This window comes from Elephantulus edwardii, unplaced genomic scaffold (assembly GCF_000299155.1).
Source record: "Elephantulus edwardii isolate Elephantulus edwardi_28Jun2011 unplaced genomic scaffold, EleEdw1.0 scaffold00117, whole genome shotgun sequence".
Classification (NCBI taxonomy): domain Eukaryota; kingdom Metazoa; phylum Chordata; class Mammalia; order Macroscelidea; family Macroscelididae; genus Elephantulus; species Elephantulus edwardii.
The window spans coordinates 2,340,066-2,348,530 of record NW_006399867.1 but is presented as its reverse complement, the minus strand read 5'-3'; positions in this window follow the sequence as shown (position 1 = coordinate 2,348,530).

Sequence of the window (8,465 nt, the reverse complement as noted above, 5' to 3'; positions counted from 1 at the left end):
GGGATGATAGAAAGAGAATTAATGCCTTTGAGATGTGGTGCTGGAGAAGAGTGTTGAATATACCAGAGACTGCTAGGAGAACAAACAGGTTTGTCCTGGAGAAGGTGAAGCCAGAATGCTCCTTGGAGTCAAGGATTCTGAAGCTTCATCTGGCATACTTTGGGCATGTTGCAAGGAGGGACTGGTCCCTAGAGAGGGACATCATGTTTGGGAGAGTGGAGGGATGGCACAGGAGAGGAAGACCCTCAATGAGGTGGATCAATTCTGTGAGTGGAGTGGTGGGAATGAATGTGTTTGAGACGGCGAGGTTGGCACAGGATAGAACAGCGTTTAGGGCTCTTGTACATAGGGTCACTATGAGTCACAAACGACTCGATGGCACATAACAACAACAATGACAAACCATAAAAAGTCTTCAGTAATATGTTGTTGTTACATGTTGTTATGCACCGTTGAATGAACCGTTCAAAGGAACCCTATGGATCTTGCCTTATCTTGAGATCTTGATCCCATCTCCCCATCTCAATCACTGTGTCAATGCATCTCATCCAGGGTCTTCTTCTCTTGCATTGACCTTCCAAGCATGATGTTCCTCTCCAAGAACTGGCTCCCCCTAACAACAGGCCCAAAGTACGTGAGAGGAAGTTTCATAATCTTTACTTCCAAGGAGCAATCCAGTTTCACTTTCTCCAGGACAGATCTGTTAGTTCTATTGGCAGATCATGATGTGTTCAGTACTCTTCTCCAGCACCACAACTCAAAGGACTTAGTCATTTTCCAGCTCTTAGATGAATAATAAGCAATTAAGAAGAACATGGCTTGGATCAGGCACACATTAGTCTTTAGGCTGACATCATTACTCTTTAGCACTCTGGAGAGAGTAACAACATCACATTTTTTTACAACATACAAACTAAAATCTAAACTATGTGAGTCCATCTCACTGAAGGCCTTCTTCTCTTGCACTGACCCTCTACCTTCCCCTAGCTTGATATTCTTCTTCAAAGATAGTTTCTTCCTGAAAATAGGCCCAAAGTAAGATGAAGTTTCACATTGTTTGACACAGTGACAACCGCAATGGGCTTGAGCATGGCAGAGATTGTGAAGATGGTGGAGGATGGCAAGGTTTAGATCTGTGGTTCATGGGATCACAATCACAGCACCTAACAACAAAGTATGAATAAGAGAAAAATCTTCTATATATGCAACAGAAAATCTCCAACATAATAGAGAAGGAAGTTACACCTCTCTTGAGCTTGAAAAAGCCTTAAACGCTGTAAAACTCTAAAAAATATTAGATAATATGAGCCAAGTTGAATGAGAACATGCAGACAACATATATGACCAATCCCTGAGCTCCATATAAGGGAAATTAATTTCAGAGACATTTGATACTGTCCCTGAGCTGGCTAGGGGGAGGGGTGGAAGCAAAGGTGTTGGAAGAACAGGAAATGTGTCATTTGGCACCTACTCAGTCTACAGGACCCTCACTGCTTCCAGGATTCACATGATTTTGTAAATACAAGGAGTCCAATTTCAATGACTCAATCTTAAGTCAATTCTGATGTAAGCCAAATACTTCTTTTGTTTGTTTTCATTATCATTACTTTTTATTATCAAGAACTATAAATCCCAACTTTGTTTGTCATTGGGAGATGGAATATTACATATAAACTTACAGATATACTTTAAGACTTAAATACATAAAAATACACAAATCATGAAAAAGAAAATGCAAATGTAGAGGGTCATAAGTGCAGTTAATAATAACTCAAAATGTCGTAAGTCAGGGGCTATTTGACTTGTGGTGGTGGTTGTGAGTTGGATCTTTGGGGGTCTCTGATAAAGGGTATTTGGGCATCTAAACATCCACAGAGCCACCAACTGCTTTGGAGTCTGCTGTCAAGGTGATATTAAAAGGAAAATGCTTACCCTCAAATGATTGTATTAACAAAAAAGAAATACTGAAATAAGTGTCCTATGAATCCAACTAAAGAAATAAATGAAATAACCAAAAGAAAACAGGAGGAGAAAATGTGTATCATTAAAACATTACAGATTAGAAAGATTATTTTTTAAAAGGGAGGGGACAAAATTGATAAACAAATCCAAGAGCTATTTATTAGAAAGTTCTAGTCAATAAAATTGTATTTGGATAGATGATGGGTAAGCTAGATTGTTGTTGTTGGTGGTGGTGGTTGTTGCTGTTGTTGTTAGGTGTCATCAAGTTGATTATAACCCATAGCAATCCTATGAAATGTTGTTCATATCTGAACCCCATCCTATACTGTGCTATCTCACACTTTCTGAGACACTCATGTCTGTTGTCATGTCACTGTGTCAATCCATCTGGCTGAAGGTCGTCTTCTCTTTAACTGACGCCCCACCTTTCCAAGCGTGATATTCCTCTTCAAGGAATAGCTTCTCCTAACAACATGTCTGAGGTATGTGAAACGAGGCTTTATCATCTCTCCAAGATCTTTATGAGAGCCTCCAAGGAGCATTCTGCCTGCACTTTCTCCAAGACCTATTTGTTTGTTCTTTTGACAGTCTGTGGGATGCTCAGTATTCTTCTCTAATACCACAGCTCAAAGACATCAATTCATCTTCTGTCATCCTTATTCATTGTCCAGCTCCCAGATGCATAGCAAGTGGTTGAAAAGAGCATGGACTGAATCAGGTGTACCTTAGTCCTCAAACTGACATCATTTCTCCTCAATAATTTGGAGAGGTGCCAGACTGCAGGTTTTCCCAGTGCAATACATCTTCTGATCTCCTGACTGCTAGTATAGAAGATGTTGATAGTGGATCCAAGTAAGATGAAGTTGTTGACTTCCACCTATCATGACGTTGTCTATTGTACCAGTGGTAAGAATTTTTGTTTTCTTGATGTTGAGATGCAATCCATTTTGAAAGCTGTAAACTTTGATCTTCTGCAATAAGTGTTTCAAGTCCTACTCACTTTCAGTAAGCAAGGTTGTGTCATCTGCATAATGCAGGTTATTGATGAGTCTTCCTCCAAGCCTGATGCTACGTTTTTCTTCAGAGAGTCCAGCTTCTTGAGTAATTTGTTCAGCATACAGACTGAATAGCTACGGAGAGAGGATAAGACCCTGACACACCAGTCTCTTAGTTTTAAACCACGTAGTGTTGTTCCCTTGCTCTGTTTGCATGACAGCCTCTTTATCTAGATACAGGGTTTGCATGAACACAATTAAGTATCTGGGATTCCCATTCTTCTCACTGTTAGTCACAATTAGTTGTGACTCACGCAGTCAAATACTTTTGCATAGTCAATAAACCATAAATAGACATTCTTCTGGTATTGTTTACTTTAAGCCTGGATTTATCTGATATTAACAGTGATATCCCCAGTGCCACTGCCTCTTCTAAATCTTGCTTGAATTTCTAGCAGTTCTATATCTATGTACCATTAGCCATTTTTTAATGATCTTCAGCTTTTACTTCTTGTTGTTGTTGTTATGTAATGTCAAGTCACCTGTGACTCATAGCGACACTATGTACAACAGCCCTAAACTCTGCTCTGTCCTGTGTCAATCACACTGTCTCCAAAACACCTACCCCCATTATCCCAGTCACTGAATCAATCCACCTCATAGAGGAGATCTTCTTCTCCTGCGCCTCCACCCTCCCAAGCATGACATCCCTCTCCAAGGACTGGTCCCTCCTTGTCATGTCCAAAGTATGTCAGACGAAACTTCAGAATTCTTGCCTCCAAGGAGCAACCTGTTTAACCGTCTTCAGGATGAACCTGTTCGTTTTCTTGGCAGTCCATGGTATATTCAATACTCTTCTCCAGCACCACAGCTCAGAGGCATCAATTCTACTTCTATCCTCCCTAGTCATTGTCCAGCTTTCTGATGCATAGCAAGTGATTGTAAAGACCATGGTCTGGATCAGGCACACCTCAGTCTCCAGAGCGACACCATTGCTCTTCAGTACTTTGGAGAGGTCCCTAACAGCAGACTTTCCCATTGCAATACGTCTTTAATTTCCTGGCTGCTGGTGCCAAGAGTGTTGACCGTGGGGGCAAGCAAACTAAAGCTGTGAACAATCTCAATCTCTTCATCATCCATCCTGATGCGGCCAGTTGGCCCAGTGGTGAGAATATTTGTCTTATTGATATTGAGCCTCAACCCATATTGAAGGCTACAGTCCTTGACCCTTTGCAGCAAGGGCTTCAGGTCCTCCTCAGTTTCAGCAAGCAGGGTTGTGTCATCTGTATAACACAGATTGTTGATTAAGCTTCCACCAAATCTGATGCCACACTTATCCTCATACAGCCCAGCCTCCCAGATAATCTGTTCTGCATATTGGTTGAAAAGGTATGGAGTCAGTACACATCCCTGGCGTATACCCTTCCCAGTTTTGAACCATGCAGTATTTCCTTGCTCTGTTCTGATGACTCTCTTCTGGTCCAAGTATAGGTTTCGCATTAGCATCATGATTAATTATATTGTTTGATAATTTCCACATTTTGTTGAATCACCTTTCTTGGAAATGGGAACAGATATGGATAGATTCTCTCTAATTGACCCAAATCACTAACTGATCCCTTCTGATGGTGTCTCCAAAGCAATTGAGTCTGACGACAATCTATGTTTTCACTGACTAACTTTCATGTCACTCTAGGCCTTTCTTCACGTTGTTGGTATTAGATACCGTCAAGTAGCATAAAACTCATGGTCATGCATATGTGTGTTCATAAACTCCTTTCTTTTGAATCTCATTTTTAAAATTCTGCATTTCTGTGTTTTCTATTTCATTTCTTCCCTCTTCCATTATAAGGAAAAGTGGGGTTTTACTAAAGAAGAAATTAATATTGTTATTATTACTGATAGATATAATTTGCTATTGTTGTTGTTGTTGTTATGTGCCATTGAGTTGCCTGCAACTCATAACCACCCTGTGTACAACAGCTCTAAACCCTGCTCTATGCTGTGCCAATCTTATTTTCTCTGACACATCTACCACTATTACCCAAGTCACTGAGTCAATCCATCTCATTGTGGGTCTTCCTCTATTGAGCTTTCCCTCAACCCTCCCAAGCATAACGTCCCTCTCCAAGGACTGATCCTGCCTTGCAACATGTGCAAGGTATGTCAGACAAAGCTTCAAGATCCTTGCCTCCAATGAGCAGCCTAGTCTCAACCTCTCTAGGATGAACCTGTTTGTTCTCCTAGCATTCCATAGTATATTCAATACCCTTCTCCAGCACCACAACTCAAAGGCATTGATTCTTCTATCTCCTTGGTCATTGTTCAGCTCTCTGATGCATAGGAAGTAATTGCAAAAACCATGGCCTGGATCAGGTGTACCTTAGTCTCCAGAGTGACATCATTGTTCTTCAGTACTCTGGAAATGTCCCTGACAGCAGATTTTCCTAATGCAATTCATCTTTTTAATTCCTGACTGATAGACTACTCTTAGAGAGGGACATCATGTTTGCAAGGGTACAAGGACAGTGCAAGAGAGGGAGAGCCTGGATGAGATGAATTGATTCAGTAACTGGATTAATGGCTCAAGATAGAGCAGAGTGCAGAGCTGTTGTACATAAGGTCACTATGAATCACAAATGACTTGACAGCACATAACAACAAACACCAACCTCAAGCTCTGGTAGCCTGGTGGTATGAATCTGCGCTGCACATGATTTGAATCCACTAGCTACTTCATGGGAAAGGGTGGGCAATTATCTCCTATGCAATTTACTGCCTTCGAAAACTCACTGGAGGGTGAGCTATAGGTTGGTTCAGACTCTACAGCACACAGTAACAACAAAGAGCAACAGGACTGAATCTTAGTCCTGCTTTGTCAGATCATTTCATAGGAAAGAAAAAAATCACGTTGTCTGTCCTAACTCCTCTTGACTATCATAAAGTGAACTTGAAGCTGCTTTGCAAACCAAAAAGAAGAAAATATAAATGCAGCTTTTAGTAAAGAGATATGAATAGCATTGTAGAAGAGCAGAATTGTAGAAGACCTTGTCAATTTACATCATCTGAAAACCAGGTCATATGGTCAATGATGAGTAGATTCCAACTCAAGGTCACATAACAAGAGCAACAATTGGGAAATACAGCTGAAAACTATTAAAATAAATATGTAAACTGTCTCTATTAACTTGGAGAGAACAGTTATCTTTAGAATACTGAATTTTCCTATCTGAAGTTCTTTCTCTAGGTCCTTCTGATAGAACATAGAGTCCTATGCATAGTTCTATGAAACTATACATAGTTCTTCAGAAAGGTCTTGCAAAGTTTCTGTTAAGTGGTTTTTGGAATATGCTTGGGTTTTTCCAACCGAGATAGTTAAGTGGATGAAGGAATCACTCACAGTATCAATCAAATGTACAAAAAACTGAAGAGGCCTTAGAGCAACCAAGACAATTTTGGAAAATAAACATAATGGATGCAATGATCTGCAGGGAACTTCATATACTATCTATTGAAATAGAAAAGAGCATAAAGTTAAAATCACCAATTCAGCATTATATAGTTACGTGATACATCCATAACATGGAATGCTACTCAGTGACTAAGGAAGCAAACTTCTGATCCATGCCACAGTAATGCCACTCTGCTGAAGATCATTTAGAAACAGTTGTTGCACATAACCCTAATACTAAAATGAGGCAAAGATATTACAAAAAAAAAACAACAGAGCAATATCTCTCATGAACATAGGTACAAAAATCCTTAACAAAATCCTGGCCATTAGAATAAAAAAGTGCATAAAAATTAATCATAACCAAATAGGATTCATAACAGGTATACAAGGATGGTTCAACATAAAAATAAAAAAAAAAACAACAGCATGATTCACCACATTTACAAAGCAAATAAAAAGAACCACATGATCCTAGCAATTAATACAGAAAAGGCTTTTGATGAAAATCCAACACCTCTTACTGATTAAAACATTAAAAAAAAATAGGAGTAGAGGGGAATTTCTTCAACAATGTGAAAAGTAGATATGCAAAACCAAAAGCCAGTATCATTCTTAATGGAGAAAGACTAAAAGCTTTCTCCTTGTGACCAGAGACCAGACAAGGATGCCCACTGTCACCACTCCTACTCAATATCGATTGGAAGTACTTGCTAAGGCAATACGACAAAAGAAAGAAATAAGAGACATCTAGATTGGCAAAGTGAAACTGTCACTACATGCAGATGATATGATAGTATACACAGAAAACAGGAAGGACACAACAACAAACCTGCTAGAGCTACTAGACCAATTTAGTAGAGAGGCAGAATTGATGTTGTTGTTAGGTGCCATTAAGTCGAGTGTGACTTATATGAACAAAGATCTGAACCCCATTTTATCCTGGAGTGGCAGGATACAAGATCAACATACAAAAGTCAGTGGGATTCCTAAAAAAAAAAAAAACAAAAAAACCAGAGAGAAGGAAAATAAGAAAACATTAACATTTATAAAAGCCAACCACAAATTGAAATACTTAGGAATAAAGATAATGAGAGGCACAAAAGACCTTTACAAAGAAAACTGCAGCATAATTCTGTGAGAAACAATAAAACATATAAATAAAAATGTTCTCTGTTCACAGAAAGGAAAACTTACTAAAGGAAAATCACAATCCTACCAAAAGCAATCTACATGTTTAGTGTAATTCCAATATAGATACCAAATTCATTTTTCAAAGATATATAAAAGGGAATTGTTGAGTTTATTTGGAGAGGAAAGAGACCTCCACTAAGCAAAGCAGTTCTGAAAAACAAGAACAAATTGTGAGTTATAGCTCTCCCTGATCCCAAACCCTACTATAAAGCTGTAATAACCAAAACAGCGTGATACTGGTACAATGACAGGCACATCAACCAATGGAACAGAATTGAGAACCCAGAAATTAACCCAGCTACCTATGGTCAATTGATATTCATCAAAGAAACAAAACCAGGGAAATGACACAACCTCTTCAGTAAATGGTGCTGATGAAACTGGACTGCTACTTGGAGAAAGCTGAGTCAGGATCCACCTCTCACACCATACAAAAATGTCAACACAAGGTGGATCAGATACCTGTTGGTAAAGCCCAAAACCACAGAGGTCATAAGAGACAAAGTGAGATCAAGCTTTGCAGGTCTAGCCGATGGTATAAAGAGGCTGACAAATACAGCCAGAAATACACAACCAGGAGAGGATAAAATTGATATGGGACCTTCTAAACATTAAATTCCTGTGTGCATAAAAAACTTTTTCCAATAGAGTGAAAAGAAAACCTACTAACTGGGGAAAAACATTTGACAACACATCATTGCAAAGAGGGATTGGGGAAGGAGGTAACTGTGCAACAATGAATTAATTTTTTTTTTAAAAAGTGAATTTGTGGGGTGGGGGTAAGACTGAGAAAAACTGGATGAAATATGTTTACGGCATTGAAGTCTATGGGGGAGAGAATAGTCTAAAAGTATTATATTTTA